Source organism: Sinocyclocheilus rhinocerous, unplaced genomic scaffold, assembly GCF_001515625.1.
Source record: "Sinocyclocheilus rhinocerous isolate Xijiao unplaced genomic scaffold, SAMN03320098_v1.1 scaffold1315, whole genome shotgun sequence".
Lineage (NCBI taxonomy): Eukaryota > Metazoa > Chordata > Actinopteri > Cypriniformes > Cyprinidae > Sinocyclocheilus > Sinocyclocheilus rhinocerous.
In genome coordinates this window covers 139,650-149,663 of record NW_015644364.1, presented here as the reverse complement: position 1 = coordinate 149,663, position 10,014 = coordinate 139,650, and the positions used below count along the sequence as shown (strand labels likewise).

The window sequence follows — 10,014 nt, the reverse complement described above, 5'->3', positions numbered from 1 at the left end:
TCTTTGGCTGCACAGAACACTATTTAGAGTCCCAGCCTCAGAGGAGACAAGAGAGCAGTGGATTTATTGATTTATTTAATGTATATTGCTGCTGCCACACAGATCTAAAATAAACATGCGATTTATTTCCCAGCTGTTTACCTTCACAGACATAACCGACTGTTTTTGTAACTTGTGTGTTTTTAACGTAAACTTGTGTGTGAATGAGTATATTGCTGCTGCCACACATGCTGTGACAGCCGCTTTCTGTCCTGGTGCTTCGGATGTGTGCTCTCAGAAAACCGTATATCAGAAGTTTAAACTCATATGGTTTAAAACGCATGATTTCAGTGCGATAAACATGATAATCAGAACCAAAACAGATGTTTTTTAGCAGGTACGAGCTGTAATGGTGCAGCTCTATTCTGGAAAAGGGATCAGGGAGCAGCAGCTCATTTGCATTTAAAGAAACAGGCCCGAAAAATAGCGTGTTCTGCTTCCACTCAAAATAGGCATTTTCAAAATGATATAATAAATGATCTGTGGAGTATTTTGAGCTGAAACTTCACAGACACATTCTGGGGACACCAGAGACTTATATTACATATTGTAAAAAGGGGCATAATATGTCTCCTTTAAATTACTATACCCAACAAATCAGCTATTGGGAAAAAAGGAGCACTTTACAGAGCACTTAAAAAACATTTCCTTTATGCCAGGGGTGTCAGACTCATTTTAGGTTGAGGGTCGGATCAAAGAAAATGTCCCCTTATGCAGCCTGAATTACCTTTTGTTAAACCTCAGTTTGCTCACAATTAAATTAATATTAATCATACTAACTACAGTATAATTTACAAGAAATATTATTTTTTTAGATGATGTTAGCTCATTTTATGTTTAGAGTGTGCCATACCAAAATAAATAATTAAATAAATAAAAGATCTCTCTATATTTTTAGGGAATTTGTTGATAACAATTAAGACAGTATTTTACAGTGTGTTTTTGAGCTAGTACCGTGGTTGGTTTAGGTCTGTCATAACCGCCAGGCAGTGGCAATCTCTGTCTTAATGAGTGATTCATTGACTCACATTAAAAAAGATTCATTCATAAGAGTTTATTCATTTGGAAACAAAACAACTGTCTTTATGATTGGTCCATTTGTTCAAAAACAGATTCATTCAGCAACAAAACACCAGTGTTGCTCAGAGATGTTCTGGCTTTGTTTAAGACTATTTTTGCTGGCAAAACAGAAAAAAACAATATTGGCTCTAAAATATAACTCATTTAATACTGACATCTTGTTTGCTGAACTGTTGTATAAAATCAATTCATTTGCGAGTGCACTGATATTCTGGAAAATGGCACTCTTACAGGACATTTTTGCCTCCATATATGTTGAATTATTACAGGTTTCATCCTGCAGTGAAGGCTTTTTTTTTTTTGGTCATTAAAACAACAATCATGATATTATAGCAGACAATAAATATTGCACACCCCTAGCTCATTTTCTTGTCCAAAGCTGTCTGGTGTATCTCTTAAGTCTGGTGCATCTCAAATAAATGAGCAATTTGTTCCACTTTAAATTAAAAATATAATATTGTAGCGAATAAACTTATTTTTCAAAATAATGTTTTATTTATTTTATATGGAAAATGTTGTGGACTGTATTCAGCCCACAGGTTTTATGTTTGACACCCCTATGTTTACAAAAACTGTGTGTGTCTGTCTGTGTGTGTTACATAATCAGATACAGATAAAAAAAATAACAAAAAAACACACACAAGCACAAAATACATGATCAAATAAATACCATATTACATTTGCCGCAGGAAAATATTTTATCTGGGGGGCGGGGCTTGATGTTGCAGGGCGGGGCCATGGTGGGGGATTTTTGACAAAATCCTAATATTAAACAGCCCAAACTCTTATAGATTAACATACAAATGAAGAGTTATATGCAAGCCAATATATATTTGTGCTTTTGTGATTTTAGTTCAACATTTTTTCTTTAATATTTCTATTATTTAAGGGGATTTTACTAAATATTAACATCGCTGATACGCAAAAGTTTTGGTCAGTGCACTTTGCTAAATTCTCTGATCAGAAACAACAAAGTGCAGATGTACATGCGATGTAAATAAGAGATTAATTCATCATACACTGCAGATAACATCACTGATTATAGCTTAGCTTTTTTAAAGGGGTTGGCTTGACCGCAGTAGCTGAGGCGGGCTGGACTCCGCTTTGTCCACGGTGAAAGCCGATCCGGCGATGCACAGCGCGATGTTGATGTATTTCCTCAGCGACCAGCACGGATCAGCTCCAGGCATGACAAAGCAGATATCGCCCTCTTGCTTTCACAACGAAACACAGCATCTCCACGACATGGCGGCAGCAACAATACTACAGCGAGAATAAAAGTTACGCCTTCTTTCTTTGTGTGAACATTTGGGTGGAGTTATGCAAATCTTCCCACATAGTGACGTAGGTATGTGGGGGCGTGTTAGAATGAGGCGTTTTAGGTAGGCGTGGCTGACTCTTAACTTTTATAAAGAATATCTCTTTGGATTTGAGACTTTAGTCTTTGCAACTTTACAGATCTTCTTTATGCACCAAGAGCTTGTAACACTCCAAAGAGAAAGGAAAAATTGAAATTGCATCATATGACCCCTTTAAGAGTGCTTACACTCACACTAGACTGAATTTAGTGATATTCTTTGATAATGTAAATGTTCTTTGCTCGCTGTATAATTTGTTCGTTGTTTGAATAATCGTGGACGTGGTGTTATAATTAAACTTAAAATGTCTTTTTATTAAATGTGATCAGGTTAAACACAAATTCAGTCTTATTAAAATATTTTGTCATAAAAAGGAACTTGCCTAAGACGTTATGATGTGCGTAGTTAATAGATTACATTAGGCTTCAGTGGTTTGAGCGCGTTTGACAAGAGACTAGAGCGCAATTAAAGAGCTGTGCTTATGTGATTGACGGTGGCCATCTTGAGAAGCGAGAAAGCTTTGAAAAATGGCTCATAAAAAGGACGAGGACGTGAATGGTTTTAACAAGTCAGAATGTCAAATTACGGTAATATCGTATGAACATTTCACATGAAATTCTGTCAGTGTGAGGGGGAGATGTAGGGATATGCGCCGTGAGGTGCGCAAGAAAAATACAACCGTACTAGGCTATGTATTTCTGGTCAGTTTAATACATAATTAATCACAAAACTATCACAAAAATCTTGGGGATGATCGAGGGGCACGAGGAAAATCTCAGACCTGGCCCTGCAGCACCCTCAGCACCCCTAGTTCCCGCGGCCATGCTATATTATAATAATATTTTTATACAAGTTATATATAACTCAGTTGTACCTGAGACCAGGCCGTGTATCTCCACTCTTAAACTTTACTGGCTGAACCATAGACGCGTCACTCTTCATAGACACATGGCTGGACTCTGCTTCTGATCGCTTCCATTGAACTGAACTAAAACATGGAGAGATTAAAGTTAATTCTTTAAATTACTGTATTCAACAAATTAGATATTTATTTATCATTAGCAAATTCACTTTAAAGAGCAGTTTATAATAATTTCCTTCACACTGTTTATATAAAAGCTTTGTGAGTGTGTGTATGTTACCAGAGTATGTGAGCGGAGCGCGGAGTGGAGCGGTGTGATTTTGACTGGAGCGAGGAGTGGATTTTTTAAAAGTCGGAACGTCGTGGTTTTCATTCGCTCCAAGAGCCCTCCATCACGAGTACAATTCATGCCAACGGCCCATAATATAACCGCACATTTAGCAAGAATTCACATTAAACATATTTAGCTAGCTTGATAGGTTTGCACACTAGTGTTCCAATAATCCACTTTGAAACGCTCCTGTCGTTTTATTTATTTTATTATTTTCTTTTAATATACGTTATGAACAGAACTGTGATATTTCAAACATACTGAAATACTTTAGCCGCGGAGCGGTGTTTCTGATATCAGTGAGCGAGGAGTGGAGCGGGAAATGGTGAACCCGGAGCGGAGTGATTATTAAATGCTCGGAGCGCGGAGGGGAAATTGTTGCCGCTCCACTCCGATCACATACTCTGTATGTTACATTATCAGATACAGATTTAAAAAATACCCACAAACAAAGCACAAGAAGATTTTTTTGTTGAAAATAAATACTATACAATAAGAATGTTTTAATACAAATTATATATAACTCAGTTGTACCTGAGACCAGGCCGTGTATCTCCACTCTTAAACTTTACTGGCTGAATCATAGATGCATCACTCTTCATAGACACATGGCTGGGCTCTGCTTCTGATCTCTTCTGATGAACTGAACTAAAACATGGAGAGATTAAAGCTAATTCTTTAAATTACTGTATTCAACAAATCAGATAATAATTTATAATTATCAAATTCACTTTAATGAGCAGTTTATAATCATTTCCTTCATACTGTTTATATAAAAAACTTACATTATCAGATACAGATAAACAACAAAGCACAAGAATTTGCTGTTGAAAATACATGATCAAATAATTACCATATTAATAATAATTGTATACAAATTATATATAACTCAGTTATACCTGAGACCAGGCCGTGTATCTCCACTCTTAAACTTTACTGGCTGAATCATAGACGAGTCACTCTTCATAGACACATGGCTGGGCTCTGCTTCTGATCTCCTCTGCTGAACTGAACTAAAACACAACAGATTTAATACTTTATGATGAGAATGATTTTAATATAAGATCTTCATAAAGTATTTTTAAGAAAAGCTCTCGGAGAGGCTTTATGGTCTTGTTTTTAATAAATATTTAACTGGTTATTTAGGAGTGTTCGGTTCTCTTGGTTTATTTGGTCCGAGGCCAAAAAATAAAATGATACATGTAGTCCTGTTCACATCTTTTGACATCATGTCCAGTTTTTGGTTCATTTAGATGTCTTTGATCGGTGTTCATATTTTAGTCAAACCGCACCAGTCTGGGAGTGGACTGAGACCCATCTTTTCAAGGGTCTGCTCATTTGGTGTTCACCAAGGTTCAGATGGCCGCGTTCACACATATGCAAATGAACTGCACTAACACAGCAATCACACCAAGATTATTTGTTAAAAGGAATGCCTACAAATGTCTCCTGGATTTCCGATTAGAAGGTGCTGTAACGAAAGTCCAATGAAGGCAAGTTGTTGATTAACCCAAGTGCAGTTTTATTAAGCAGAGTGTAATCCAAAGTACAAACAAACGAAGACTTGACATGAAACAAACGACTTGAAATGGACTCCTATTTAGCACCCAAACTCTGGAACAATCTACCAAAGACTGTTCGGGAGGCAGTTTAAATCTAGATTAAAGACCCATCTCTTTAACCTAGCGTACACATAACACACTAATACGCTTCTAATATTCAAATCCGTTATAGGATTGTTAGGCTGCATTAATTAGGTCAACCGGAACCGGGAACACTTCCCATAAGACCGATGTACTTGCTACATCGTAAGAAGAATGGCATCTACGCTAATATTAGCCTGTTTCTTTCTTATTCCGAGATCACCGTAGCCACCCGGATCCAGTCTGTATCCAGATCAGATGGTGGATCAGCACCTAGAGATGACCTCTACAGACCTGAACGTCAGTGGAGACCAGGACACCTAGATGAGCCCAGAGACAGATCCCCAGTGAAGACCTCGTCACCTAGACGGCCATCGGGACAAGACCACGGGAACCAGATGAGTCCTCTGCACAATCTGACTTTGCTGCAGTTGGAATTGAACTGCTGGTTTCGTCTGGCCAGAGAATTGGCCCCCCGACTGAGCCTGGTTTCTCCCAAGGTTTTTTCCTCCATTCTGTCACCGATGGAGTTTTGGTTCTTTGCCGCTGTCACCTCTGGCTTGCTTAGTTAGGGACACTTAATTTCCAGCGATATCGTCGACTTGATTGCACAGATACTATTTAAACTGAACTGAGCTGGACGATGACATCACTAAATTCAATAATGAAATGCCTTTAACTGAAAATTTAATGTTTAATCTTGTCATTTTACATTATTGACACACTGTTTTCCTATTTGATACTGTAAAGTTGCTTTGACACAATCTGTATTGTTAAAAGCGCTATCTAAATAAAGGTGATTTGACTTGACTTGGCATGGCATGAACAGACTTGACTAGAAACAGACTAGTCATAAACAGAAACACAACTCACAGACAGCAGATTACACAGTTCAATACTCGACAAGAGACAATGGCAACATGAGGGATATAAATACTAAACAATAAGGGTCACATGACATAAACCAACCAATGAGCAAACAGAACTGAGAACCACATGACAGGACAATAACCAATAGGCTTGTTCGAGTTCATGCGGCGCCGCAAAGATCGGCTGCCGCCTGACAAAAGCAATGCATTCTGGTTAGAAAATTTCTAATTTTAAAAACCTAATTTTCTAAATTAAGGCGCTGCAACTGCCTTACGATCACATGTGCCATCAAAGTAAAGCGAGAGCAAAACGAGACCAGCCGCCGAGGTCAGGCGCTGCAGTTGCAATCGGCTGCAGGAGCCTTGATGACGACACGCTTTATTCTCATTGGTCAGATTCTGTGATGACAAGCACGACATGTGTTGCGTGTTAATTCTAATTCGTGTTTTTATAACAGTAAAAGCTTTTTTAGTGTAGTCGCACTATTATCTTGAGTCATGTTTATCAAAAAAACATTGATAAATGCATATATACTCCCACTTTATTGGTATTTAGTACCCTATTTGTTTATGTTGAACTTTATTCTTGAACAGATTGCGCTGTATTAAGCAGTATAAAAAAGTGTTTCTGTTGGTCAAAAAAACGTTTCTTTGTATTTGAGAAATATTGCATTTAATTCACTTTATCTGTGATAAGTCTGTGCAAACACCGTGAAAGCGTCGCTACCGGGAGCAGAAAGTGTCCAACTTGACGTCTCCACTTTTAATTCCGCCCCGACTGCAAGCGGCTACTCTCGCCAGCTGGTGGCAGGCTAGTGTAGTTCATCTCGAACAAGCCTACTGAGAACCAAGACACATGACTAAAACAACCTATCACAACATGACACACAGACAAGAGTAGCACATGACATGATCACATGAAGGGCAAGGAACACATGACAGAATTCATGACTGTGGCAAAACTACAAAATAAAAGACATGAAAACCTAAACCAGAAACAAAACCCAAACCCCATGTTACAGGTGAACACACGGGTATGTTTGTTTATTTTATGGATTTCATCTGTTAATTTGCAAAGTTAATGTACTATGTGTATTGATATTGGTTCAGAAAGAAACAGACTTGGTTAAACTGTGGTAAGAACAGAAACACTCACACATTATGTATCTGGATGTCATTTTATTTGTTTCAGTTTTTCACCGTGTCAAGACGTAAAGATGTCAAGATGTTGAATGATATCCAAAGGGTGTCCCCAATGATCAAGTGCTGTCGAAATACGATCAAGATGTCGTGGTGATGATGATCAGTGTTGGGCAGTAGTGTTGCTACAAGGTGTGACGCTACTAGGTTAACTACATTTCTCAATAGTGTGGTGGTAGTGTCGCTGTTTTTTTAATCAAATAGCTTTTCAGTAGCGAAGCTTTGTGCGGTAGCGTCAACACAAGCTACATTTTTCCAAGCATTTCTGAAGCTCAAGCTTAAATCGGAAATACAGCTACTAAGGGTAGTAGCTTCAGTGTAGTGAAGCTTTATTTAATGTAGAGTAACTGCAAGCTTAGCTCACTACATTTTCCAAGTAGCTTGCCCAACACTGATGACCATGATGCTTACGCTTTGCAAGCAAGATATTAGTTCAAGTGATTCTTTTAATAAGAAGAAAACTTTCAGGAGCTGTTACAAACAGGCTCATTGAGTAGGTCAAGTTAACCCATATCACCCAACGGTTTCAAGAGATGTTGTGATGAAGTTCTTGAACTACCAAGATAAGGAGAAGGCTTTGAGAGCAGCTAGAAAAATAAAGGAGTGGTATAAAGATATGAAGGACAATGGATCATCGCAATCCAAACAAGAGGGGACAAATTAACAGTAATTTTCATACTCATTATAAAGCAAAGGTCTACGAGTTATTAAAATTACCTAACATATGTGAAATAATGATGTATTACATTGTCCTTTTCATTATATGCATATGTTAATGCATAACTGGGCAAGGGTCAATTTAAATTACACTTGTGTTTTGTCATGTTCATGGTCTAGTATTTTTCACTGTTGTGTAGCGAGCCCAGTGGGGAGAATAATGATTGATGGCTTGCAAAGTTTTTCACCATATAATATGGATCAAAAGTTCTTCATAACCAAAGTTTGTGCCTGGGGATATTTTTATGCTTTCCGTTTGGGGGAATGCATGGGGGTTCACTTTGTTTGCACGTGTGTGTGTGTGTTTTCTCTCCCTTTCTCCTTACTGTACATTCAGACACAGTACAGGGCAAAACACTACGGTAAATGGTCAGTCACTTTGAGAGAAGTATTTGCAGCTGGAATATAAGAGGACTGAATAAATGGCTAAAGCTTAAACAAGTATTATGATGACTGAAATGAATAAATAAATAAGGGCAACAAACAATATAATGTATGTGGAGAATAGAGCATCAGGAGAGGTTTTTAGCATAGTCCTAGAGAGGTGCCCATTTCGGTCAAAAATCATTAGGATTTTTGATGTAGACTATATTGGCAAAAGAATTGGGACACCCCCTTCTAATGAACAGGTTTGACTACTTTAGTCATTTCCATGAGTACAAATCTTAAAGGGATAGTTCACCCAAAAATGAAAATTTGATGTTTATCTGCATCCGGTGCGTGAGGTGTGTACGCGCTCTGGCGTAGTTTACGTTAACGGGTGTGTTGATATCCAGCCGAAGAGCAATCAACCATAACTTCAGGCGAGCAGGCTCAGAAGTTGGGAATACGCGGAAAGTCATCACTCCCGAATGAGTTCGCGCGAGAGAACGTAATCTTTTAGTTTTAAGTCGGTTTGAACAATCCGGATAAGCGCAAGTAAGTACCATTTTGATTAGCCGTCGTACCTACAATGACTGTGCACTGTGTAAACAATGAGTGACGTATACGCGCGAGAGATCACTTCCGGCGCTTGCGTAAACTACGCCAGAGCGCGTACACACCTCACGCACCGGATGCCGTGCGCGCGCTCAAAGACAGTTGGACATAGTGGTGTATTAGAGGTAAAAAATGATATAAATACTGTTCGGTTTCTATGGGCTTACATTTCTGCCATAATTCTGCGCGCGAAAGATCATATTTTGAGCGCACAAAAGTGCATTTTGCACGCGCGCGATCTGAGTTTGTGGAGAAAATGTTCGTTTCGCAAAGAAAAAAGTCTTTCGAGCGCACGGAAATCAATTTTGCATTTAAAATACGTTTTTGGATGTGTGCAGACCTTCTCTTTTGCACGTGCAACGTTTCACTAGCTTGCTCACCTGATGCCCCCCCCTCTGTGCTCGCTAAATGCCAACAGCTCGCGTGCTCAACACAACCCAGCGTTACAATGTGCCATAATTCCAGCCAATCAGAGACCGAGGCTGCTAAATTCTGATTGGCTGCCTTGACAACCAATCACAACATTCCTTGCATTACCTCGACAGCAGAAGAGGAAAAATACAGTGCATGCATAATTATTATGCAAGTTGATATTCTGATTATATTTTTTTCCAACGAATCACTCCCCGAGACGACTCGTTCTTCCCGAGTCACATTAAAGATTCGTTCAAAACGAACGAATCGTTCAAGAACGACCCAACACTAGTGAGGAGCGCGCGGTGGCACTTTATCGCGCTCTCCTCTCTCGCGCTCTCTCATTCCGGCTCGAGCGCTGTGCCATGCGAGCGCGTGCGTCTTCGCGTGCCAACCTCGCTTGCGCTCGGAGCGTCGGACCCCGGCGAGATGCGGGAACTATAACGAGAGCTCAGATGTTTGGAGGTTCTCCACTGGATTGTTGGTAAATGTTCTTGCCCCACTCTCTGACGACCATGCTTTA

General features: G+C 39.1%; 1 long non-coding RNA gene across 1 annotated transcript in view; it reads right to left on the bottom strand.

Annotated features, from left to right (window-relative positions):
- LOC107758223 (uncharacterized) overlaps positions 1-10,014 on the bottom strand; it is a 13,046-nt gene that overhangs the window by 1,071 nt on the left and 1,961 nt on the right. The window contains exon 2 of the long non-coding RNA XR_001641997.1: positions 4,570-4,683. This is a non-coding gene — a long non-coding RNA (uncharacterized LOC107758223). The remainder of the gene's footprint in view (positions 1-4,569; positions 4,684-10,014) is intronic.